General features: G+C 49.0%; 1 protein-coding gene and 1 non-coding gene across 2 annotated transcripts in view; both read left to right on the forward strand.

Moving 5' to 3' along the window:
• Positions 1-27,678, forward strand: part of MAF (MAF bZIP transcription factor) — a 347,717-nt gene that overhangs the window by 299,011 nt on the left and 21,028 nt on the right. The gene's annotated exons all lie outside the window — the stretch shown is intronic.
• Positions 7,315-7,386, forward strand: TRNAC-GCA. Its single transcript has one exon. It is a non-coding gene; the product is annotated as a tRNA-Cys (tRNA).

A 27,678-nucleotide genomic window follows, 5' to 3' on the forward strand; every position in this document is an offset into this window, starting at 1 on the left:
GAGCTTAAAAATCACTTCTGGTTAGTAGGGCAACTTATCAGGCCAATGGTCTTCCTGTTTCCGTATCGACGAAGGCCTCACGCCATCAGCAGCAGAGCCGCTCCGCCCTGGAGCCTGTGACGGGGCGGCAGAAACCAGGACCCAGATTGGCGCTTCGAGGGCGTGTCCGTTGCCCCCGGACTGAAGCCCTCACTGATAACACTTTCCAAATCGGGGTGATTCAGATGGGCTTTTTATGAAGAACAAGCTGGAATTCCCCCTCAGATGATTGGTGCTTTGCCAAGGCCTGGAACGGCAGTTATCTGAATGGCCAGCTTGTTTATGAAGACGAGGAGGAGGAGAAAGGAACGGGAGAGGAGGAGAGGAAGCCACGTAACAGAAATGAAACTCAGCCTTCAAAGTGGGTTCCAGGCTGAGGCAGGAGGGCTGGTGCGCCAGGCACTGTGCTTTCAGGCGAGAATCAGAATGTGTCCTTGCCCTCCAGGGGCTTGTGGCCCATCCGAGTCCCAGCTGACCCCCAGTGGGGGTGGTCCTCTTTCCTGCACCTGCATGCCGGCCCCATCTGACCGCCCCTTTTCTCCCTGGGTCCCTTGTCCCAAAGCCCACAGCTGCTCAGGGAACAAATGCATGGAGGATGCGGTCGTGGGAGGAGCATGGGACAGGCTGGACCGGGAGCCACCGACCTGCCTGCGTTCCTTCACAGCCGCGTCTGTGTTCAGTCACTCAGTCGTGTCCGACTCTTTGCAGCCTCACGCACTGTATGTAGCCCACCAGGCTTCTGTGTCCATGAGAGTTTCCAGGCAAGAATACTGGAATGGGCAGCTCTCTCCTCCTCCAGGGGATCTTCCTGACCCAGGGATTGAACCTGCATGCCTTGCATCTCCTGCACTGGCAGGTGGGTTCTTTACCACCACCTGGGAAGCCCCTTCACAGAGGGGAACCCCTTTAAATGTCAGCCCCACTTCCTCCTTGCCCCAGGCTGGGGTTGCTGTGGTTCCCGCTTCCCAAAAGAGGGCAGTGAAGCACAGGGAGGCCACGGTGACACACCCAGAAACACATGGAGGGGTGACTGGCATCCACGGGCATCCTTGGGGTCCCCCCCACCCCCACCCCAATCAGTATTCTACCCATTTCTACGAGCACAGATGGGGAGGAGTCATCTGACCTGGCTAAGCCACTTGTCCATGTCTATAACATGTTAATAACAGGGCGACCTCTCTGGGAGTAGGAGGCGACAACTGAATGATCAAATATGTTCAGAATGCTCAACCCATTCCTGGGAAAATGGGAAGCATACATCTACTTGAGAGGTGGTCCAGGACCCGAAATTCTGGGTTCTTCCTGCTCTGCTCATGCAAACAGGTCTTTCACTGTCCCTTCCCTGACATCCCTTCCCCAGGCACAGGGTACCTCATGGATTACATTTTAATAGACGCTTCCAGTAGGCTAGGCCTTCACCCAGAGATCCGGGGTGGGGCAGGGGCCCACTCCAGGTCAGCAGAGGGCTCCGCAGGCTCCCTGAGCTAGCAGACCACATGTGCCCCGAGCGAGGCTGCCCTTCTGAAACCACAAGTCCCTCTCACCCAGGAAACCCTGAAACTGCCGTTCAACAAGCCCATCAACAACTCCTGTGCTTTCAGACGCAGGAAAGCGGTGCTTCAAGCAGGCATCTTCCTCCTCAGGGCTTCATTTTAAACTCGAGGACCTCTTCGTTCTGAACACAAGAGAGAAACACAGACGTTGGGTGAGGGGATGGCTTGCATTGTTAAGCAAGCTGGAGGATTTGCAGGAGGGACAAAATACAAAAAAATCCTGGAAAGAGATTCGGTCTCTTTTCCCTTCTCTGTATCCACCAGGCACAAGGATGTGACTTCCGGAAGGAAGGAACATGACTTTGATTTTGAGATGTGCAGTTTGTAAGCATGGCATTTATTTTCATTCAAGTAATGGAAGAGGCACAAACGTGCAATAGCAGACAATTGATCTGCAACCAAAGATTCCCTTTCCTTTTGAAAGGTCCCCACTAACCCCTGCCTGCCTCTGGCAGTGGGAGCTGTCACCTGCTCCCCAGTTCCCACTGCTGTCTCTGAACCAGGGATGGACGGGGGTCTGGATGGCCCAGCCCAGTCCCAGTCGACTGCTATGTTCTGTTGAAAGGAAAGAAAAAAAACTTTTATTCACTTAGTGCAGCAGTTTTCTAACACTTGCAAATGGAGGGATTTTAGGGTGGGGAGGACAGTTAAAATGCAGATTTCCAGGCACTAGCCCAGAGAGCCTCGAATTCAGTAGTTTTGGATGGGGTCTGCGTGCGTGCTAAGTCGCTTCAGTTGTGTCCAACTCTGCGACCCCATGGACTGTAGCCCGCCAGGCGCCTCTGTCCATGGGGATTCTCCAGGCAAGAATACTGGAGTTGCTATGCCCGCCTCCAGGGGATCGTCTTGACCCAGGGATCGAACCTGGATCTCCTGTGTCTTCTGCATCGTAGGCGGCTTCTTTACTGCTGAGCCATCGGGGAAGCCCTGCATTCTTAAATGCCCTTACCCCATACCCCTCACCTTGCCTCCACATGATTCTCAAGTGTGGTGTTCTGAGCATCTACCAGAGACCAGACATTCCACAGGAATGTCTTCTTCTAGCTTCCCAATTATTGATTTCAGGACTTGTATTTATACCCATAAGGTCTTCTCTCTCTTTTTTTTTTCTTGATATTATTTATCTAGCTGTGCCGGGCCTTAGTTGTGGCGTGTGGCATCTAGTTCCCCAACCAGGGATCAGACCCGGACCCCCGCATTGGGAGTATGGAGTCTTAGCCTCTGACCACCAGGGAAGAACCGCCATCAGGTCTTGCTACAGAATGGTTGTCTCTGCTTTTACAGATGGAGAAACTGAGGCCAAGAGGGATTGGTCACTCCCTCCTAGTCACCCAGTGAGCAAGTTGTAGATTGAGCATTCTCTCTTCAATTCCTGCCTGCTATTTCATCTCCCTGACAAATAGAGGTGCCTGTTCCCTCACCTATTAGTATCGATACAACAATAAGTGCTTAGTAAGAGTAGGTGCTAGTAGAGTAGATACTAATGGCAGAGGGCTAAATAAGATAATATTAGATTTAACCATATGCAACTGGTTGACATTCAACCACTAATAACCTACAAAAGCAGCAGTTTCAAAGTGTCAGTTGCTCAGTCATGTCCAACTCTTTCGACCCCATGGACTGCAGCCCTCCAGGTTCTTCTGTCCTTGGGATTTTTCAGGCAAGAAGACTGAAGTGGGTTGCCATTTCCTCCTCCAGGGGATCTTCCCAACCCAGGGTTTGAACCCCCAGCTCCTGGGTCTCCTGCATGGCAGGTGGATTCTTTACCCACCCAGCCATGCCTGTCTAATTGTGAAGTGCTGGGTAAAGTGCCTGGTATAAAGGAATAAACAGCTAGTATTAGAAACCATTGGAGATAGGACCATGTTCCACAAATGATAGGTCAACATCCTACTCTTTGGTGCCCATGGATATGACCTTGTTTGGAAATCGCCTTTGAAGATGTGGTTGATTAAGTCAGAATGAGCTCACACTGGATTAGGGTGGACCCTCAATGCAATGACCTTATAAGGAGAGAGATTTAGGCATACAGACACACAGAGGGGAAATGACCATGTGAACACAGAAACAAAAATCAAAGTGATGCACCTACAAGCCAAGGAAAGCCAAGGATTTCCAGTAACCACCAGAAGCTAGAAGAGGTAGGACAGATGATCCCCTAGAGCTTTTGAGGGGAACAAGGCCCTGCCAACACCCCGACTGCTGACTAGTGGGCTCCGGAAATGTGGGAGCATCAATGCTTGTGTTTTGAGCCACCGAGTACATGTTCGTTTGTTACAGCAGCCCTAGGAAAGTAACATGGAAACTTCGCCCTTCTCATCACCTTCACCATCACCTTCCCACTTACCCCCATCTTCTAGAGCAGTGGTCCCCAGCTGTTTTGTCACCAGGGACCGGTTTCATGGAAGACAACTTTTCCACGGATGGTGGGGAGGGGGAGACAGTTTCGGGATGTTCCAAGCACACTACATTTATTGTGCACTTTATGTCTACTATTATTACATCAGCTCCACCTCACATCATCAGACATTAGATCCCAGAGGTTGGGGACCCCCGTCTAGAGGACAGGATAGGGGGGCAGATGCAGATCCCAGAAGGGTGAGCTCTGATGGGTGCCCATGGGAGTTCCTCCTCTCAGGAAGGCATCTCACCCGACCCAGACGGGTTTGATTTCCACCCAGATTTTTAAAAGCTCCTTTTTATGACACACACATATATTTGCGCTTTCTGATGCTTTCCCAAGCTCCCTGCAACTTGTGCAATGTGGACTTGTCCCGGGGGAAATCTTCAAGAGACAGACAGACGGAAAAATGGTAGCCGCAGAACACTGGGTAAACATGCGCTCCCTTCATAGCCTTCCTTTCCTTGGATGACAAATCTGTGGCGGGGCCCCCGAATCCCAAGGAGGCCCACTTCAAACATGTATTTGGATCAGTCTAAAGGGTCAAGGACCTGCTATATAAAAAGTCCCTTAATGAACACTGTTCAGACAGAAGTCGCCGGCGCACGGATTCCAAGATGGAGTCTGTGGTCCTCTTCATATTTATTTTTCAATCAAGGCAAGGTTTCCAGTGACCTTTGTTTCAGTTTTTGGACAGAAGAGCCACTTGGTCATGGTTCCCCTCTTCGTCTCACCAAAAATGGAAATGCAGAATTGTGATGCTCTACATTCTGTCCATTTCATGATCAGATTTTCCCAAAAGAAAAGGAGGAACAGAAGCCATGATGGACAGTGGGGCAGAATGTTTAGAATTTGAATTGTCCAAGGCAGACTCTTGGGACTCAGTCTCTGCGTTTGGATCCCGTCTCACTGAATCTGAGTTTTGGGGAGTTGCTTCGCCTGCCGGTATCTCAGTATACTCATCTGTATAAAGTCGGCGCTGTTTTATCGCTCAGATTTTTGAGTCGTGAGAATTCAGTGAATGATGAACAAAATTTTCGTAGGGTGACAAGTCTCAATTAACTTGTAAATTCTCAATTAACTATTACTATTATTTCTTTATCTCTAGAGAGGAAGCTCTTTACTTTGTCCCTTCTCTGTGTCAGAAATCTGTGAACTTACTACCTGGTATTGTAGGCATCTTTTTGCATCTCAGGGAGTTTAAGCAACATACCCAAAGTCACAGAGCTGCTCACCGCCTCAGCTGAAATTTAAACGTGGCTGAATTTAATTTGAATTTCAATTAAACTTGATTATAAACCTGGTTGCACCCCTAAGTCCTTATTCCTTCCACTATACTGTGTTAGATTGTTCAGAATATTTTCACTCAAAATGCAGTTCCGCTCATACAAACACAACCCATGACCTTAACCCTCGGCATTGAGCCTTGGTGTAGCCTTCTGACTGCCTTGATGTGGCAGAAAGGAGTTCAGTTCAGTTCAGTCGCTCAGTCGTGTCCAACTCTTTGCGACCTCCATGGGCTGCGGCACTCCAGGCTTCCCTGTCCACTGCCAACTCCCGGAGTTTACTCAAACTCATGTGCATTGAGTCGGTGATGCCATCCAACCATCTCATCCTCAGTCGTCCCCTTCTCCTCCTGCCTTCAATCTTTCCCAGCACCAGGGTCTTTTCCAATGAGTCCATTCTTCCCATCACGTGGCCAAAGTATTGGAGTTTCAGCTTCAGCATCAGTCCTTCCAATGAATATTCAGGACTGATTTCCTCTAGGATGGACTGGTCTGATTTCCTTGCAGTCCAAGGGACTCTAAAGAGTCTTCTCCAACACCACAGTTCAAAAGCATCAACAAAGGGACAAAATCCAAGTTTGGGCCTCTGATCTGGCTTTGGCAGAGGTCAGGAAACCAAAGCCAGCTGTCAGGAGCTGGTGAAAGAAAATCAAGAGCAAAGGACCTGGGGATGCAGGGGAGCATCCTCAACACAGAGGAAGGGACTGGGTCAGAGTGGAGAGTGGCCGGCCAAGAAGACAGGGCAGCAGTGACAAGACAGTCAAGACCCTCTCCCTGTGGGACTGAGGGTAGCCGGGACATTAAAGGAACCTGGCTTGAGGGATGATGAAAGGATACAGACAAATGAATGAAGCAAGGATGGCTTTAATCCAGAGTATTGGCCCTCCATGGCTTTGAGGTCTTCCCTGGTAGCCATACCCCTTCCTGGGTCTGCCCCCAACCCCAAGGAGTTCAGAGATGGGTGCGGCTGCTGGGTCTCGATTGAAAGCTGTCCTACTTGGGGCCCGTGTGGGGCGATGCTGTGGTCAGGTTCTCAGCACAGCGTATCAGCCCACATAGATGAAAGCTCCCGCAGCCCCACTGCTGATGCATTTGCCCAGGGGAGCTGCACGCATGGGGCCTGGGGGAGGGTGACCCAGAGCTGGGCTGTGCCTCCCCCCCTGCCCTGCCCCACACCGAGTCTGTTACTCTTGGGCCCGGACTAAAGGGGGCTTAGGTTTCTGCACGTTTCATGTGGCGTCTTTCAAAAATTGAAATCCACTTGAAGTGGTTTGGGTTTTTCTCAGCGAGCCTGGTGCTCGCTGCAGAGAAATACCTTCAAACACGGGCAGCTCCGCTCTGCGCCTGTCCCCGAGCGTGTTCAGAGGAACCCAGGGAGCCACATCAAGCCTCCCGAGCTGGGGCCCTGCCTGCCTGCCCCGCTCCGGCAGAGGCTTTCTTCCCCCACCACGTCCCCCTGCTTTCCCCTCCAACACTGGCTCATTTGGCCTGCTTCTCTGGGAAACAAACCATCCTTGATTCTCCACACGGACTTCGGTGGAGAAGCCGGAGGCTGTAGCAGGGTCCCATATCCGGCCTGGACCCCTGTTTTGCTCTTGGAGCCTGGGGGGAAGGCAGCGGGGAGGTGGAGGGGACCCTGACTCCTCATCCTGCCAGGCCTTCTTGGTTTTTCTGGGTCTCCACCAAGCTCCCTTATGCCCCCATTTCTAACGTCTTCAAAGGGACACATTCAGTCCTGTTGGCTAAAGAGCCAAAAAGGCTGGATTGATGCCCCAAGTCATGGCCTACAGACCGCCGTGCCCTCTTCCAGTTCATATTTTACACCGTGGTTCCTCCCTAAGCCACAGACAGGTATGCTGTTAGCATCGATAGTCAGTCCTCCCCCACGTCAACAGATCTGTCACGGTCGAGAAGAGAACCAACTCAGGACTCAGGGTCATTTTACTCATTTAATTACCCAGAGTCTGCGATGTCCACTCAGGAGTTCACAATTATCGGGGTCGGGGGAGCTCAGGAGGGTGGGTGATTCAAGTCTTCCCTGGTGGCTCAGATGGTAAAGCGTCTGCCTGCAATGCAGGAGACCCAGGTTCGATCCCTGGGTCGGGAAGATCCCCTGGAGAAGGAAATGGCAACCCACTCCAGTATTCTCGCCTGGAGAATCCCCCTGACAGAGGAACCTGGTGGCTACAGCCCATGGGGTCGCAAAGAGTCGGACATGACTGGACATCAAACAACCACAAGGCAGGTCCCTGCAGAGGCCGCGGTGTCGGGGCTCGGGGGACCTCTGTCTCCCAGGCTCGCCTTGGAGGTAGAAAGTAGGTCTGGGGAGCTCGGAGTTCATCACTTCCCTCTTCTTGGTGAACCAGCCCTCCACCCCCGCCCGCCCAGGGCGATTTGCATGAGAGGAAGTCAGAGAGGCCGGGACAGCCCCCTGGCCTTGAAGTCGCAGGCCACAGAGAAGGAAGATGAGCCAAAACCGGAGTGATTACCACTCTGCTCTGGGCCCTGAACTTCACCGGGGTTTCAAAACGACCGTATCTTCACCATGACCTTGTTTCTGCACGAGGAACCGCAGGGTACCATTAATCACAACTAGTTTGTAGATCAAAAAAAAAAGACTCGGTGACAAAACAGGGGCGTTGGCTGAGTGGGGCTGGGAGCTGTGGTTCAGGCCTCTGCCGCACCCCCGCCCCATCTCCCAGGAGAGGGGCAGGTGGGCACACTCCAGGCCAGGCTGACCCCCTCCACCCCCGGAGGCTGCAGCCACTGGGGGCAGACAGCCAGGAAGAGAGTGTGACTCTCTCCAGGCAGCCAGACCCTCTCTGGGGCCATTCAGTGCCCGCCGGCAAACACGAAGCCGTCCTGGGGCAGGCAGCGGTCTCAACAGCATTTTTGTGCTCTGGGTTAGGTGACAGACCTTGGGGTCAAAGGTAATCAAAAGTTGTCTTTCCCAAAGACTTGGGTAAGAAAAGGCAGAAAGAAGGGAAACAGGCAAACAGCAATGAAATATACGCTTTGAGCCAGACTCAGCTTGTGGCTCGGGGCCATTATCCTCCTAAATTCTCGCACTCTGAAGAGAGCCTGATTATTATTCCCATTTATCAGGTAGAGAAAGAGAGGCTGGAAAGGGTGAAGCCACCTGCCCAGAGTTATACTGCTAACCAGTGACAGAGGAAGAAGTCTAACCCGGAAAAATCTGACCGTAAGGCTTGTGAGTGGGATCTTGTCTCCACTTCTCAAATCCCCCTCCCCATCCCCTTCCCCAGAGCCGCCAGCGCTTCGGGATTTATTTCTCTGCATCGAAGAGGCAGAGACTGGTCGGGCTCCCTGCTGTAAGGGTTCTTCACAGCTTGATTTGTCTCGGCTGAGAGTTTTGGCTAATTATCTTGCCCGGTTATTTTCTTCCTTTTTAATATTCATTTATTTAGCTGTGGCGGGTCTTCACTGCAGCACGCAGGCGTCTCTGGAGTTGTGCTGCAGGGGACCAATGGTTGCAACACACAGGCCTAGTTGCCCCGAGGCAGGTGGGATCTTAGTTCCTAGACCAGGGATCAAACCCGTGTCCCCTGCATAGGAAAGGGGATTCTTAACCACTGGACCTGCAGGGAAGTCCCTGCCCGGTTACTTTCAATTAGACCAGCAAGCCTGCTCTTTCTTCCGTAATTTTTAAGCAGACCCATGCCTGTTGCAGCAAAACTTTTGGCCTAGTTTTCCTGCTGAAGTGTGGTTCCTAAGGGGAAAGGAGGGTGCGGATGGCTTCCGTGTCTCGTCTTCCGGCGTTGTGCAAAGCGTTTACTGTGCACTATCTAAACTCACGTTCATAACAGTCCCGCACGGCCAGGGCCCCTGTTACGGTTCCCATTTGACACATGAAGAACTTGAAGCCTTAGCGAGGAAAAGTTGTTCATTTGACCCAAATCATGGAGCTGGGACCAAAAGATTCAATTGTCCTGCAAGCCTACGCTTTCAACCTCCAGGTCCCAAAGGTGGATGGGTGTCTGCAGCATATCCTGACTATGCAGTTTACTACATAGATAAGGGATTGTTGCTCAGGTGGGACTCAGAATCTGGCGGTGGAGTCTGATAGGTAAATAATTACAGTGACTCATCCATTCAACCACGATTCATTTAGAGCCTCCCTGTGCTCAGCTGGGAATGTATGAAGTCTCGCGGGAGCAAGGGGTGACACCCTGTGAACATGTCTAACTTCTTGCTCAGGTTGTATGAGTGTCACTGGTTCACGAATCTCTCTCTAGCAAGGCAGACAGCAGGGTCTGGTTTAGTGCTATGCCTGCCAAGCCCAACACACTGCTTGTCACGGAGTAGCTGTTGAGTTAATGTCTATTGAATGACCTCATTTATAAATGGATCCACCCGCCCAACTCCTCGTAATAGTCCCAAAGTGGGAGTACTGTTGAAGTTTGGCCGTGTAACTCCTGCATAAGTAATAAAAATGCAGCATCACAGATGAAGGGAAGAAGATCTTCTTAATATGAAGCATATAGGTCTTTCCGGAGAGACTGCCCCAGTCCAACCATTCCATGTGCCACCGTGTTGCTTTTTCCTCTGTTACCTTCTTTCTCTCTCTTCTGTTAAAGCCTTCTGGGGGGCTCGCCTCTCTGCTCTGGTTGCCCTCATACCCTACCTATGAAGACTCTGAATCCTAGGCATGTTACTCACTCTTCTCTCAGAGTCATTGGGCTGACAGGTCCGGACTGGGGGAACCCAGATGAGACAGAGAGGCGAGAAGAGACTGAGAGATGAGGGAGAGATGGGAGATTAAGGAAGGAGACGAGAGAGGGGTTGACGGACAGTTTACGTGCTTTGTGTGTGGTTGCTCAGTCATGTCTGACTTTGAGACCCCACAGACTGTGGCCCGCCAGGCTCCTCTGTCCATGGGATTCTCCAGGCAAGAACACTGGAGTGGGTTGCCATTCCCTTCACCAGGGGATCTTCCTGACCCAGGGATCAAATGCAGGTCTCTTTCATTGCAGGCAGATTCTTTACTGAGACATCAGGGAAACCCCGATTAAAGAATATTGCAGTGGGTTGCCATGCCCTCCTTCAGGGGATCTTTCTGACACAGGGATCGAACCCGTGTCTCTCAGGTCACCTGCACTGGCAGTTGAGTTCTTTACCAGTAGCCCCACTTACGTGGGAAGCCCTTATGTGCTTAGGAATCATATTTAAGGTTAACATACCAGCTTTACACCTTGACATTTTGCCCATCATCTTACAGTTAATAATTTTGAGTTAAACAAAGGGAATGCACCCTTATCTAATTGATCAATGGAGATAACACTCTTGAAAATTATAAATAATAACGATCCTTTTCATTCATGGAATATTCGTGTGTACCCGGAATGTATTATGCTCAACGGCAGATGGGGAAATTCATGAGAATGAAAAGATTACTCAATCTTAAGCAAAAGGAAGGACACTAGTGTCTAAGTTCTTCAGAAACTGCCATCATTATTTCCCACCCCACCCCCCCCAATACCATCCACCCACCCCACTGGCTTGTAGAGAAAATGTGGCAGCCCTCTTGTATTTGGGAGAAAATCACCCACTCAGTTGCAAAGCTGAACCACATTCCCATCGCAAGAGCTCAGGGTAGGGTAATCACTGAATCCTCTCCCAGGGTCCCCCGGAGAGCCTGATTCAGAGCCGATTCTGCTCTAGAGGGCTGGGGATGACTATAAGGGCCCAGCAACGCCGCCCCTCCCTCTGGGCACACCTCCCACCCACCCCCATTGGCTCATTCTGTTGTACCAGCGATGGTCAACTTCTGCCTCTCTCATCTCCACACCCTGGCACATGCTCTGCCCTCTGCCTCTAAAGCCCCCTCCTCTTTGGGTCGAATGAACAGTGTCAACTGCCTGAGGCCCTTAGCCTACCAGATTTTGTCCGGAGGCTTTCTCCCTTGGTCCAGAGCATTTAGCTCCCAGAGCGTCTTAGAATATTTCAGCCCCATGTCTGAGATCCTTGGTGTACATTTTCTGTTGCTGTAGGCACGGAGCCCAGAGGTCTTTTTTGGACAAAGCTTGAGGCTGTGAGTAACTGAACAGGAGTTTCAGAATGTGGACGAGCCTGGTGCAGATTCCAGGTCTGATCCTTAGTGACTGGAGAGTTTTCTGCCCTCCAAATCAACCTCAGACGCTTCGTCTGTGAAAAACACCCACACTGCCTGGTCGTCGTGACAATGGTCTCTGATGACAGAGGTGAAGCTCAGACAGTCCGTGGTCTGGAGTAGAAACCCCACACACGTTAGTCCCCTTGCCTGGCCGTTCTGTCCGGTGTGTGGCCACCTGGCTGGGAGTTGGGGGAACTGGTTTCTCTCTAAAGAACCGGAAAGGGAGCAAGACTGAGCCTCATAGTCGTGCGGGATGTTTCCTGCAGCCAGTGCGGAATGGCTCCGGGCGGGTCCATGGAGCAACTCAAGATGGGGCTCCATCCTCGTGGACCCCCTCCACTGCCTAGGCAGGGCTCTGCCCGGGGGGAGACCAATGGGAGTGTCAAAGACATTGCCGCTCAGGCTCGGCTCCCTCATCATCCCTTCTGCCCTGCAAAACCTTCTCGTTTTGTGAGCCTGTTGCTCTCCCAGGCCCTCAGAAGTGGCTCCTCTGTGGCTGGCCCTCCGCAGCCCCCTTCTTTTCTATTTTTGCAATTTATTTTTATTTATTTGGCTGTGCCGGGTCTTAGTTGCAGCATGTGGGATCTTATTCCCTGCCCAGGGACCAAACCTGGGCCTTCTACATGAGGAGTAAGGAGTCTTACTTAGCCACTGGTAAGGGGCAGAGACACCCTCAAGGATTATGGGAATGTAGAGACTTGGCAGTTCTTCATTCATCCACTTCATTCATTCCCTTTTTAAATATTACTGAACAGAAGGTCCTGGGCTAAATAACCCTTAACTAGACAAAAAGGTGGGAGCCAGGGTACCTTACTCTGCCCATCTCAGCTTCCTGACCTGGTCAGGGCCTGCCAGCTCTCTCCGATCACCGCCCCTCACCTGCACCCCATGCCCTCCACTCAGTCTCCATGCCTCTGTCTCAGGCCCTTAGAACAGCCTCTTCACCCTTCTCCCTTATCCTAGTGCACTGGACTGTTCTCTGAGTCACCTTTCAAGAATGTCCGTTTTGATCTGTGAGCCTTGGCTCTACTGTTTCCCACTGGGAACTTGCATTCTATTATATTAATAATTTCCTTTAAAAGAGCTCACTTATTTTTTTTTCCAACTTGGTCTTCCTTCAAGCAATATTATCCATGAAGCAAAGATTGGAGGCTAGTTGGGTATCATACCAATGTGAGTTTTAAAATATAAGTAATACAATGAAGAGTGTTTGTTCCTATGATGTGTAAGGCTTTCAGGCCTAAGTACTACACTCCTTGGGCAATGCTAGCCCAGGAAAGACCATCAGCACTCGTTTACTTACAGGCTCTTTATCCAGCAACTACTGTGTGTCAAGGAGTATTGGGGATACAGTTTTAAAATGACCAAATCCCTGCCCTCCTAGAGTTTCTGTTCTAGTGATACAATAGACAATAGGAAAATAAGATAGATGAGTCAAATGTATGCATGCTTTTAGTTGATAACAAACAATAAAAGAAAAAAAAAAGAACAAGGTGGGGGGTCAGGAAAAATCCAGTTGTATTAAATAAGCTTCTAATTGTGTTTTCAGCTCAGCTCCCTCTCATCTCAGGCTCTGAAGATGGTTCCCACAATGCACTGTGTTCATAGTGCCCACAGTACACTGTGTCTGTAGTTCCCAGAATGCTCACAGGGCTTATCGTTCCCACAATGCACCATGCCTGTAGTTCCCAGAATGCTCACAGGGCTTATCGTTCCCACAATGCCCCATGTATGTAGTTCCCACAATGCACTGTGTCTCTAGTTCCCCCAGTGAACCATGGCCATTCTCCCACAATGCACAAGTGGTTGTATCTCCCCACCGTCACTTGTTTGGTTGTTTTCTGCCGGGACCACCCTTCTCACATGTGCCTCTGGTTAAATCAACTTTGTTTTCTCAAGTCCATGCGAACATCCTTCCCTGATGCCTGCTTCCCCAGCCCCTAGAATTAAACCTATCCTCCTCTGGGGACCTTGGGCCACATCTCTAGTAGCCAGTAACTGTCTGGCCCTCCCATTGGGCCCCTTGAGGCTAGGATGGTTCCACCTTCATACGTGCTTCCCCACCCACCAACCAGAAGGAGGACTGGACCACAGCATCCCTGACAGCCCAGAAGTCTCCCTAGGCCTCTGCTGTCCTTCTTGGGAGTTCTTAGCCACACCTTGGTGTTTATGGGTGGTGGCTTGTGTATGGGGGTGGGGCGTGGGGGTGGGCAGGATGCCCGGCCCCTCTCTCTTATCATCTCGGCATCTTTTGGACAATGCCGCCTCTTTTGAAAGGTTAGAAATGAATAATTCTATAGCAACGCGTCATTTAGAAAGTACATGCCCTCCCCCAGTTCTTCTCCCTGGTGAAGATGAAAACACAGCGAAAATTAGGAGAGCCTCACCCAGCAAGGCACTGCAGGTGGTGTGACGTTCACTGGGACAAACCTGCAGTGGCGTCCTTTCCAGAATCTGGCTACATGGACCCAGCTCCCAGATTAATATTCTGTGCTTTCTCCAGGCTGTCCCCTCCACTTCTTCACACTGTCCCTCCCCTAATTCCAGTCTCAGCTTCTCTCACCTGGGCCCCAGGATGCCCCAGGCTGGGTGGGAGGCCCATAAGAGACAGTACCCCATGACTGTGAGATCATGTCTCACAGATCCCAGAGATGTGGTCCTCCCATGCTTTCAGCCAGAGGCCAGGTCAGTGGGACCAGTGTCCCTCAGCCCCACTCAAGACACCAGCACAGTCAGCATCTTCTCCAGGGAAACAAGTTTTCACATGTAACCAAGAGCCCTTGTTTCATTAAGTAAAAGCCTCTTTCTTCCATCATTTCATTCATCTATTAATGATTTACTGACCACCTGCTACATGCCCTGTATGGCTCTTAGCACTGGGAAGTGGACATACCTGACAAGCTCCAGTGTTATGGAACCCACCTTCTAGGCACACTTTAAATGAGCAACCACACATTGTGATCAGGACTATGGAGACAGTGTGGGGAGTTCATGGGGCCTCAGTGAAGTTCTGAGCTGATAGAACCTGAATCACACAAAAAACCCCATACTGTTCGGTGGCTTTGGGTAGGAAGGTTGGGGGTGTGAACGTGATGAAGGGATATAGGAACAGGATGTGCAAACTTCTCGCCTAGGAGGGAGCCTGGCACCTTCGTGGAGCAGAAAGGAGGCCAAAGGGACTGGAGCTCATCAAGAAAGGGAGAGCGCAGGTCAAGAGCAAGTTGGAGCCAGAAGGCCTGGTAGGGACTTGGCTTTTATTCCTAATGCCCAGGAAAGCTACTGGTGAGTTTCAGATGGAGAAAGACCACAAGTGGATGCTCAGCCTGGGGGTTGCAAGGATGCTTGTAAGAACATAGGATGGACGGAATTCTTTTTTTTTTTTAAAGTACAGTTGATTTGCAGGGTTGTGTTAATTTCTGCTATACAGCAGAGGGGTTCAGTTATACACACACATACTCTTTTTCGTGTTCTTTTCCATTATGGTTTAGCACAGGATATAGAATGTAGTTCCCTGTGCTATCTATCCTGTTTGCATCTGCTAACCCCAGCCTCCCCCTCCACCCCGTCCCCACCCCTCCCCCTCGGCAACCACAAGTCTGTTCTCTCTGTGTGTGAGTCTGTTTCTGTTTCATAGATAGTTTCATTTGTGTCGTATTTTAGATTCCACATATCAGTGATATCATATGGCATTTGTCTTTCTCTTTCTGACTGACTTAGCTTTAGTGTGATTGTCTCTAGGTCCATCCATGTAGCTGCAAATGGCATTTTTCATTCTTTTTTATGGCTGAGTAATATTTCATGGTATATATGTACCACATCTTCTTTACCCAGAATGGGGAGACATTTTAATCTTTCAAAATGACATCTGGGGAGACTTCTGTCCTTTCTGCCTGAATGTGGTAGGGCTCTGGAGTCCTCCCAAGGGAGTCAGCTCTGAGTCTGTGCTCCCCCTGCCAGGGGGCCCCAGCTACTGGTACCCTGAATCCGAGTCTCACACTGGATGAGGACCAGCAGAGCCTGGAGATCTTCAGGATGGAGAAGGGGTTTCCATAGTGTGTTCCTTGCCAATAGGGTTGGGCAGCCTCTTGAGATCACACAAGCTCTCTGTGTTCTGGCCTGGCAGCCCTGCTGGGGCCTGACCCCTAAATTCCTCTGCATCCCCAGGGTCCAGCAGCTCCTTGTTCCTTCCCCAGAGGCTGCTGAGGGTCACTGACAGGGTGAGAGAAGGAGCCAGAACCCTGGACAAGAATGAATAGGCAGTTTGAGTGCCCACAAGTGCCCAGCAGAGACCTTCCTGAGAACAAACGGGCCTGGGAAGAGAAGCCCAGGCGCTGCAGGCTGCCCCCATCACAGGAAGAAAGGGGAAAGCATCAAAAGCAAAGAAAATGGGCTCAGACCCCAGAGAGCTCCCCCCGGAGCAGCAAGGAGCACAGCCTTGTCTGCGAGCCGTGTCCCTGGGAGACGCCTGTCTGGGCTGCTCCCCGTGGGGCAGGGGTCTGACGGTCCTGCCAGGGCCCATCTCAAGGTGCTCTCTGGAGCTCAGCGCGTGTTTTGTGAGTAGATGGCACGCATGTGGGGACCCCAGAACTCACAGCCCATGCTGACATTAACAACCACAAATAACCCTGCACACTGCCCCCTGCCCCCAGAGGTCAACTGCCCTTCTCCTTTCTTAGGGAAATGTAGGCATCTCAGAGACTGGAGCCTGGGGGCTTCCAGGCAGCTGAAACAGACAGAGGAGCCGCAAAGCAGTACAATCTGGTCTATCTCTTTCAACCAAGGGTCCCCTTTCCTTGTCCTAAAAATGCTAGTGCACTGAATTACTTGTGGACATCAAAGAAGAGCTTAAAGAGGAAAAACAAAGAAGCCGCACCCAAAGACAAACACTCGCATCCTGGTGGGAAGACCTTCCAGCCACTACTCCATACGTCTCTACATCTCGAAAAAATAGCATCACTGTCACATAGTTTTATACTCTCCAGTTTTCACTAATAGGAACATTTTCTCGTATCATTAGCATTCTTCTTCAACAGGATAATAGCTCATATTTATTGAGAGCGTAAAATGTGCCAGGCTGTGTTCTGCATGTCCATCCACCCGGACGCCAAGGGGGACTTTATTACAGCACATTCGCCTTAGAGCTGCAGAGCCCAGCGGACACCATGGTAAAGAGCTCACCTGCGGTCCAGCAGAGACAGCCTTGCTAGGTCCACCCAAGCACAGCATAGTCCCCTCTGTGAGCACTGTCCTTACACAGGGTGCTTTATGCTTAGTACCCCCAGAGCTGGTGAAAATTGTCCTTTAAAACCTCCTATGATCACTATTAGGGCTGTCTCTGTATTTTTTTTTTTTTTAAGATGTATTTATTTTCTGCTTGTGGCTGTACTGAATCTGCGTTGCTGCTCGTGGGCTGTGGGCTTTCTTGATTTGGGGTGCGCAGGCCTCTCGTTGCGGGGGCTTCTCTTGTTGCAGAGTCCAGGCTCCAGGGCCTGCCGGCTTCAATAGTTGTGGCTTGGGGGCTCAGTAGTTGCAGCTCTCAGGCTTAGCTGTCCCACAGCCTATGGAATCTTCCCAGAACAGGGTTCGAACCCATGTCTCCTGCATTGGCAGGCGGGTTGCTGACCACTGGAGGCCCAGGGAAGCCTTCTGTAGGCATCTTTATTTCCTTAGGATAATTTCTGGAAGAATGAGGCAAAGTGTGGGCCTCATATTTTTATTTTTATTCTGAAATAATGTCAGAGTCACAGAAACATAGCAAAAATAGTAAATAAAGCCCCATGCAATGATCATACCTTAAATAACCACAGTATGATAGCAGAGCCAGGAAACTGACTCTGGTGAGATGCTAGCAGCTGAACTAAATGCCTTATTCAGAAAGCATCCCTTTCCACACTCACTGTTTTATGTTTGGTGTATCGTTCTGTGCCAGTTTATCCTGGCTACAGACTCATGAAAGTACCAGTGGGGAGAGTTTTAAGGCTTAAAGGTGTACTGTCTAAATTTCGCCTAGACTGTTTGCTGAGAATCATGCATTTGAGGGTTGTACCCACTGGGTGCTGGCGAACAGATGTGGGAAGCAGTGTCTTGAACTCAGGACAGGTGATCGGGCTGCCAGGAAACCTGGCTGTCCTCGTCTAGAGACCCAGGGCCACATCCCCATGCCTGGGACAGGTCTTGTTACTTATCTCACTTTCAGCTCAGGTAGGCTACTGGTGCTTCTTTGCCCAGAGGGCAAGATGGTGGCCTGAATTAGTGGCAGGCAGGGTAACCATCTAGCTGTGGGTCAAGAGGGCTGAGCTTAAGTTCTATTATGCCCTTGGATAAGCCATCAAGTGGCCTGAAGTTCGTTGTTCTCGGCGGTAGAGCACAGGGTGAAATGGACGCTTTTCAGGTTGGGGTGGGGGCTACCTGCTGTCCTCATCTTCCTCTGGGTCACTGCCGCTCATCAGGAGATCCAGCTAGCCGACGGTCACGTTTCTCAGTGTTGATCATCTCAGGTCCCCTGCAGAGGGCTGCCACACGTGTCTGTCTTCCTGCACGCTGCCCCGCTTCCCACTCAAGGAGGAAATGGGCGCAGCTTACCCCCGGCAGTCTGTGGGCCCCGAGTCCAGCTCTGTGGCCACCTAGGCCTGCCTTCTCTCTCCTGCCTGGCCATCTCTCCCAGATCTGTACTGACAGTCGCAGATGCTGTTGTCCCCAGGCCGAGGGCGGCCCATCAGTCAAGAGTTTAGAAGTGGCTGTCTGTGACCCCCAGCTACAATCTCCAACAAACTCTGAAGATGAGCTCTAAGGCCCCTTCTGGCAGTCAAGCAAGTTGGCTATCGCTGTGAGGCAAATGACGCCCGATTTATAAAAGCATGGAGATTGGCTCCAAACGGATTTTTCTGGATGCATCAGATTTTTATTCGTTCTGAAAAGGAGGCAGGTAGGGAATTTCGCCGCTGTCACTTGACACAGGAGATAACCATCTCCAAAAATGAGAAGAAAGGGCAGGCGAGTCACTTCTGATATCCACCGCACCCCAGGATCCCAGACTGAGGACCTGTCCCCACAGAGGGCACGCCACAGGCCGCGGCAGAGAGCCAGCTGAGCCATTTAACAGAGACAGCGGCGACCAGCCATTCCTGGACTGGGGTCAGCCCACACTCTTCTGAGGTCGGTCAGGCGTGTGTGCTTGCGGATGCGTTAGTGGGGCTGTATATGCAGGACGTGCTCATCTGACTCTGTGACCCCATGGACTGTAGCCCTCCAGGCCTCCTCTGTCCATGGGAATCTCCAGGTGAGAATACTGGAGTGGGTTGCCATTCCCTTCTCCAGGGGGATCTTCTTGACCCAGGGATAGAACTCAAGTGTCCTGCATTGCAGGCAGATTCTTTACTGTCTGAGCCACAGGGAAGCCCGAGCCAGTGTACACAGTTACCTGATTGGATGTAAGAGACCAGGAGATAATTCGGCTCTTGGTTACATTCAGGAAGATGTTTTCGGGACAAAAAAACACTAAACAGTGGCAGACAGGACCAGAGGAATATGACCCCTGGATCTCCCAGAGGCTTTATTTATTTATTTTTTTTTTATTTTATTTTTTTTTCCAGTGGGTTTATTCAGAGGCTTTATTTTTATGTTTCAATATTTAGTTATTTGCTTTATTTGGCTGTGTTGGGTCCTAGTTGTGGCACGTGGGGTCTTTGCTGCAGTGAGCAGACTCTCTAGTAGTGGCATACGGGCTGCAGCTCAGTAGTTGAAGTATACAACCTGAAGTCCTTCTGATCTTACATGTCATGAAATACTTTTTGAGTTTTTAAAAATTTATTGGCTGCATCTTGTCTTAGTTGTGGCATGGTCTTCGTAGCCCCAAGGCATGTGGGATCTTCCCAGACCAGGGATTGAACCCAAGTCCCCTGCACTGCAAGGATTCCTACCCACTGGACGACCCCGGAAGTCCGTTCCACTGGCCTTAGCTGGGCAATATCACAGTTCTTCTCACCAGCTTGAAGGCTGTACCACAGAGGTGAGTGAGCTGATTTGAGGGTTCCACCCCTGGAATGTTTCTTCAAGCAAAGCAGTTAGGTTTTGCCATATATCAGAGGCAAGTTGATGAACTCAGAAAGGTCAGGCAAAATGATAAACGGTTGAGCTGGTATGTAAGTTCCGAAACAGGTTGGTCCTCAGTGGATCTGGTGCAGCGTGCAGGCAAGTAAGTTAGAAGGGTTAGATGTTAGAAGGGTTAGAAGTAGGAGAGTGTGTAAAGGTGGTGAACTGAACGGCGAGTTCCTCCAGGATGGCTCTCTCTGGGAGGGCGATCCAGAGATCGAGATTCTAGACCAGTCAGAAAAAGCAGAACCTCAGGGGTGACCACATCATTCAAACCCTGAGCAAACCTTTTCCTTTAAAAATACATAACCACTGCCAAGATGTTCATTCCACCTGTAGCAGTCGACCAGATATAAGTAACTTAAGATCCAGCAAAACTCATCTAGGCACAAAGATGTTGCTCGGAGTATTGTTTATAATGATAAAAACTGCAAACAAGTGTTCAGGAAAGTGGGGACGATTACATAAAATGTGCTGTGATCCCTAATCAGAGTATTACGAAGTTGTAGAGTGACACTCACGAAGAGAGTACTAACAGAGAAAAATACTGGTGGTACCATCTTAAATGACTCCACCAGCACGCAATATCGTAATCACAGGACTATGTCTAAATTCTTCTGTAGAAAATTATTCCTAAATGTTGAATAAGGGTATAGTGGATTATTTTTCTCTCCTTGTTCAACTTGCCTGCGCTTTCAGTAAGGCATGTGGATTACTTTTATAATGTAAATATACATGATGTGCTTTATTTTTTAAACAAAAAGGAAAACAAAGCGCACAGTTATTTTTAAAAGGCTCGCGGAGGCATTTTGCAGATGCCCCAACAACACTGGGACAGGTGGGAGGGGGCTTGACTGGGGTTAGGTATGTGCCGGGGATTCAGAATGAGGAGCCAGCCCTTCTGCAACTCATTTAGATGGGGGCGGAGGAGAGAAGGAAGGAAAAGAACCCCTAGAGTCCTTCGGGGATGAGAATATAAAGAAATCTAAACCGATTAAACAAGCCTCAGAGCAGGAATGATTGCCCAGACCCCAGGTCCCCCAAACAGGACATGGGAGACCTTCTCAGGTCAAAAACGCCCCCTTAGGAGCAGAGGGTGTCCCATGATACAAAGTCAGGAAGAGAGAGGCTGGGAGGAGAGGCAACTCAGAGGAGCCGAGGATGAAAGAGGAGGGAAAAAACGCTCCCAGGTGTGGAGGCCACCCCCCCAACCTCCCCCAGGAGGTGGTTAGAGGGGGGACGGGGAAGGAATTATATATAGATCATACCGCCAAGATGGGAGAAACTAGGGCAGGAATTGAAGGTAAGAGTGATCAACGGCATTTAAGTGAACCCTGGCCAGATCTTCGGGAAAAGTTGCAGAAGAAAGGCAAAGCCGCCGGTAACAGGCAGTCAGGAAACAGGAGGAGGGGGGTAAATATGTGAGTTTCATCCACGCAGATTCGAGGTCAGTGCATTCTGTCCAAATAAGCCCAGGATCCAAGTTCTAAGGCTTGCTGTTTCGCTGTGGTCATGGTTTTTGGAAAGTTAATCAGGAACAAGATCAAGAGGAGAGCTCCCTAGTTTCCATGAGGGCCGGATCATTACAGCTAAGAGTGCCCACCACATGCTAAGAGCTGTTACTATCCTATTGAATCCATGCAAGAAACTCACAAAGTCGGCTTTCGTTACTTTCTTTTAAAACAGCCATGATCTCTTGGAGCATTTTAGGGTCACTGCATAACTGAGTAGAAAGTACAGAGAGACTCCCCCATACCACCTGCCCCATAGGTTTTATTTTTAACCGCCCCTCCCCCGCAACCAAGACTTACAGAGCTCCTGTAACTTTCCCACAAACTTGCAAATAGTAACGCTCAGGGGCAAGAACCGAAACCAGGCTGTTCACATCTTTTCATGTTGCGTGAAAAGCCTCATGTCGGAGGCTGCAGGGCGGGATTGGTAAACCACGGCTGGTGTCCCCGAAGGAGCCTGCTGACCAGCTAGGCATAGTTTTTCAGGTTTAAATGGTTGGGGTGTGGAGAGAAGACACGGGAAGTACAGGAAATTCACATTTGGGTCTATGCACATCCATTCCTTTTTTTGTATTGTTTCTGGCTCTTTTCACGCTACCAAGGCAGAATGGAGGCATTGCAGCAGACACCTTGGGGCTTCCTAGGTGGCGCTAATGATTTTTTAAAACTCCACTATCTAATGCAGGAGACGTGGGTTTGATCCCTGGGTTGGGAAGATCCCTTGGAGAAGGAAATGGCAACCCCACTCCAGTATTCTTGCCTGGAGAATCCCAGGAGGAGCCTGGCGGGCTACAGTCCTTGGGGTTGCAGAATTGGACATGACTGAACACGTCCACAGATACCTTATGGTCCAAAATGCCCCGTCAATCAGTTCAGTCACTCAGTTGTGTCCAACACTGCGACCCCATGGACTGCAGCATGCCAGACTTCCCTGTCCATCACCAACTCCTGGAGCTTACTCAAACTCATGTCCATTGAAAGGCAGTGATGCCATCCAACCATCTCATCCTCTATTGTCCCCTTCTCCTTCAATCTTTCCCAGGATCAGGGTCTTTTCCAATGAGTCAGTTCTTTGCATCAGGTGGCCAAAGGATTGGAGCTTCAGCTTCAGCATCAGTCCTTCCAATGAATATTCAAGACCGATGTCCTTTAGGATTGACTGGTTGGATCTCCTTGCAGTCCAAGGGACTCTCAAACACCCAGAACATGCTCTATTTAGCCCTTTCCAGGAAAGGTTTCCTGATCATGCTTTACAGAGACATAATTATTGCATTTCCTGAATGTTCCTTTCAATATTATTAGACTTCTGCTGGCTAGGATGGTGTAGACCAGTAGGCTTCCAAAGGATACTATTTTGGGGGCTCTTGGATCTCCTGTAAACCAGAGCAACTCTCTCGAAAGGTTTCATAAAGTTTGGCTCCTGGGGAATATTTTGTTTGAAGAAAAGGTTTCACTGCTAAATAAACACACACTAAGTAGCTAGAATATCAAGCACTTTCTCATAGGGAAAAAAGTAAAATACTTGTGATGAAAATTATATCTAAACCCAGGTAAATGGGAGCAGGTAGTGTAGGCAAGGTCTACAGTCAACTGAAGAACCACAGCGCAGAACACTGGCCCGCCAGACCCGGGTAACTGCCACTCAGCCTGAAAATCACTCACCTGGGTGGGGAGTGGGGGTCATCAAGCCCAGCTCCTTCATTTAGAAGGAGGAGGTGGCAGTGATACCCCCCACCCCACCAGTGTGTTGGGGTCAGAGCCGCCACTGGCCCCTGGTTTTGGCGCTTTCTCTGCCCTTGTGATCCTGGGCATTTGCACTCATGGAGGTCATCGGGGATTTGAGCCTGATAAAATTTGTTGACATGGGTGTTACTTTTTTTCCCCTCATCAGTGTATGTTCCTGAACACATCTCTAAAAGACAAAGACTTTAAAAAAAACCCACAATAACATTATCATCCGTAGACACAGTTAACAATAATTCCCTAATGTCATAAAACTCCCAGTTGGTTTTCAGATTTCTGATTTTGACGCAAGGTGGAAGTTCAGGCTGATCAGGGTTTAGAATGCTTGTGTTATTACTCACTGGCCTTGTGACCTTCAGAAATCTGTATCACCTCTCTGAGTCTCAATCTTGTCATCTGTGAAATGGGATGATTCTAATATCATCAGGGTTATTGTGCAGATCAGATGATACAAGTAAAGTACTAGGAAAATGTGAGACATGGTGTGTGCATGTGTGCATACTCAGTTGCTTCAATAGTGTCTGACTCTGTGTGACCCCATGGACTGTAGCCATCCAGGCTCCTCTGTCCAGGTGGTTCTCCAGGCACAAATGCTGGAGTGGGTTGCCATGCCCAGGTCCAGGGGATCTTTTTGACCCAGGGGTTGAACCCTCGTCTCCTGCATCTCCTGCACCTCCTGAATTGCAGGCACTTAAATCACTGATGGTGTTGATGATGATGGTGTTACCACTATAATCACGCACATTATTAGAGTTATGCTCACCAGTCACCAGTTTGCTTAGGACTGTGCTGGTGTTCACAGTGAACCTCTTAAGTCCTGGGACTCCCACGCCATCCCAGGCAGACCGGATGGTTAGTCACCCGAATAAAGCCAGGCCACTCTAACAAGCTGTAAGAGACGGGCTGGTAACCCCAGCTCATGAAATCGACACAGACTTAACGGATTTCACAAACTAGTGTCTTATTCGGTTGATGCGGTCAGCAGGACTGCTGGGTGGGACCGTAGACTCTCTATGAATAGGCACACATTGTTCAGAAACCTCAGACCTGACGCTCACCCTCACGGAGTTATGCGCTTTAGCTGCCCCCACCATTCCGAAACACGGTCTTCTCCACCCACCAGACTGATGACTGATTCCCAGCTGGAAAAGAAATGAGGCCCCTGGATATAATCTCAGCAGTTGCAAAATGCTGCAGCAGCATAGAGAAAGAATATAGAGTGTATTTAGTCTCATCCCCTCATCCTGGCAATTTATTAATTGCCAGAGCCAAAGAGGCGAGGTGACTTGTCCACCGGAGTTCAGCGACTTGGAGACAGCCTGAGCCGTGGCTGTGAGTCTCGCTGCTTTCTGCTGATGGCCTGACATATACAGCACCGAATGGCGATGGGGAGTGGACCTGCAACTCTCTTTCCTTTGGATGGCCTCCTCTGCAAGGATCACACAGCCCCGAGAAATCTGTACCGACTGCCCGGCGTTGAGGCCTGACCAAAGGGGAGGAGGGACCTGGGGGCCCCGGAGCTGGAGGAGCCCCTCCCCTGGGAGGGAACATCTCTGGACAAATCTGGCCAGAGAGGTGGAAACACCGCCTTCAAAAAGGGCGGCGGGAGAGCAGTCAGAGTTCATTACTTTCTGGAAACAGAATGACAGGACGATGCTGGGGACTGGCTGATTCAGTTCAGGTAGGAAGCCAGATCAGAGAGTTGAGGGGAAAAGTGCCCACTCTGGACCCTGCATTTTTAAAAAATTAATTTACCAAACATTTACTAAGCATCTGATTTGTGTCAGGTACTGGGCTAGGTGCGGTAAGCAAGCACTGTAAACAATTATGTTACTTGACTCACAGATCATGAAACAGTGGCAAAGATAGAACCAAAGAAAAAATGAAAAAATTCCAAGTTGCATTAGCTGTATGGTGGAAGAAGGGAGTAATAAAGAGACCAACTGTACCTCCAAAGAGGAGATTTTTTTTTTTAGCTGAATCCCAAGAAATGCAAAAGAGTGAGTCATCTTAAGAAGGGAATTAAGAGAATTCAGGGTAAATTAAAAAAAAAAATGTTCTAATTTCCTTACCAAACTCAGGGCATTGTATACCTAATGATAAATGTCTGATACAACTGACTTTTTAGGTAAAAGTTTATGGATTGACCACATATTTTAATAGAGACAGTCAACACCCCAGGTTGAATGTTGGTGATTTTTTTTTTAATCTTGGACTTGTATTAATTTCAGACAATCTGAACATCATGTAGAATTCAAGTGAATAACACTTGGCAGGATCAAACCATGTTCCCAGAGCTCAAATCCCCATCTTCAGAAAACAGTGTAAGATACCCTACTGAATGAAATCAGAAGATATATATATTTTTAAGTGAAAACGAGATGAAAAGGATTGAAAAAGAGCCAAGCGATAGTTAAGTTAATCTTCAGGGGAGGGAAAACATGTCAGAAAATGTAAACCAGATCAGTCCGACCCGTCTTACAATTCTGCAGAGGGAATTAAATTCCTATGGAAAAACAAGTCTCTGATTATGAAAGGATTTGACTGTGTAGAAGAATCTGGAACATCTACCCTATTAAAAATACTTGTAAAACCAGGGGAATCATGTCAGAAATTAGAGAGCTAAAACAAGTGGGAGAATTCGGGCTGTCTGAAATAAAGTTATTATTTCAGATCCTGTATCATATTAGACTGCAAGGAAGAGAAAATTACTTTATTATAAAAAGGAAAATTTATGACCAGATAACATCTTATCATTTTATCTCTCTCTTCTTAACCCTTTATATGTAACTCTGCTTGTCTTAACCATAATTAACGTTTTAAAAAAAAAGTTATCCCAGTGCATTTAACAAAAAGTCCAATTGTTTTATGATCCAAATAAGACAATAATTAATCCAGGCACAGGGCTGAACCTCCTTTGAGGTTTCCCAAGGGACAGACTAAACAAATAAAAAGCAGTCATTGCATATTAGGAGACATTGAGATTAGCACAACTGTGTCCCCAAATTGGGTGAGTAAAGCAAGAACTATTGGGAAACCATGTCCTTTGAGTATCCAACGTTATAAGCATAACTTGGCGAGAAACAGAATGTAAGGAGTGTTATTTCATTCTTGAATTTTACAGGCGGTGGCTGTTGTCTAAGTTAAAATCATTTTAAAGAATACACGTTGGATCTGGGTGTGCTAAAACACCACCCCCACCTTCCATTTCTAAAAATTATATATTTTTGGTGTAAAACACAAATGGGAGTTAGTTAAGGCGTGTCTGGATAAAACTATTATTTTTAAGGCACAAGCCTCTCTGGGAACGTGGGTTTGTTCCCGCTGCTGCTAGTGAGGGTCAGTTGACGGTGGCAAGGACGCCAAGCAGTTTGCAGATGTCCACTGTTGCTTCCATGGTCCTGAGGAGTGGTGCCTTAGGAACTGTTTGCATGGACTGTTTTGGGCTGTTCTGGCAAAAACCCTCTTCCCTGCCCTGTGATGCTGGTTACCAAGTGCCTAATTTCACAAAGCTCAGCAAAGAAGAGTCAGTTACTGTATCACTTACCAAATCACACTGGGTTCCCCTGGGCAAGCCTGGAGGAAAAGCAAGGTTCCTAGGATGCACACCCAAGCCAGTGGGATTGGCAGAGAGGAAGTGGAGGTGTCTTTTTTGTGCCTGTGGGGTTCACTTCTAGAATGAAAAAATCATAGGTTCATCCTCTCTTCCCTATTCATTTTTCTTTTCCCCATCAATATGCCATTTATTTCCAGATGCCTTTTTCTTCTTAAACTATTCTTAGGACACACTTTCTGAATATTATTCCTGGTCCAGTCAAAATGTCACCACCTCAGGGAGGCCCTCCCTGATCACCTGTTCTCCCACGGTCCTCTCTCCCACCTCTCCATTGCTCTCTATCCCATCATCGTGGTGTATTTTTGTGGTGTAACACTGTATCAGTAGCTGATGCTGATGTTTTCTTCTTTATTGATTGATTTGGAGTGTTTGTTTACTCTGGCTCCTGTCCACAAAATGTGAGTTCCATTGGAACAAGAGACATCTGGGAGGTTAAAACAGTACCTGGTACAGAGTCAGGAGTCAAAATTATTGAAAGGTGGATGGATGGATGGATGGATGGATGGATGGATAGATGGATGGATGGATGGATGGATGTGTAGATGGATGAACGGGTGGGTAGATGGATGTATAAAGAGATGTGTAGATGGATAGGTAGGTGGATGAACATAAAGAACTGCCAATTTGGGTAGCCTTTTGTTCCTGTTCAGTTGCTAAGTCATGTCTGACTCTGCAACCCCATGGACTGCAGCACACCAGGCTTCCCTATCCTCCAGTATCTCTGAAGTTTGCTCAAACTCACGTCCATTGGGTAACCTTTACTCTTTGGCATTTCCTCGGGTCAAGTTCAGATGCTAAATCCCTGGATGCAATTCCACCCCCTACTGACTATTTTCTACATGTCAGCATCAACTGATGTCCCACAAAACCCACTGAAACCCACTTAAAAATTAACCATTTCTTGCTGGAAATTAGATTCCTATCCAATTTTCATGTTTCTCCTCCTTTTTCCCCCCTTTCCCCCCCTTACCAGCAAACTGAAGACTATGCTGAAATAGTTAAATACATGCCCAAGACAAGACTCCTTGGCTAACCAAACCAAACAAGCAAAGAGGACTCAAACTTTGTTTTTCATGGCCATTTTTTATGGGTATCTGTGGGAGGGGTCAGTGTGTTTTTGGAATCCAGGGCCATGAGATAAGAGGGCTAGATGGTGAGTTTGGTGAAACCTGTAGGGTAAGACACTGTAAGGCAAAGGGAGATTCAGACAGGTAAGTGATTTCTTCTTACAAAGCAGATAACCCCTTTGTAAAATTGAGAAAACCAAAAGTAGTCATTCACACATCAGTATAATTAGGTAGGTGT

The sequence above is a fragment of the Cervus canadensis genome, chromosome 18 (assembly GCF_019320065.1).
Source record: "Cervus canadensis isolate Bull #8, Minnesota chromosome 18, ASM1932006v1, whole genome shotgun sequence".
Lineage (NCBI taxonomy): Eukaryota > Metazoa > Chordata > Mammalia > Artiodactyla > Cervidae > Cervus > Cervus canadensis.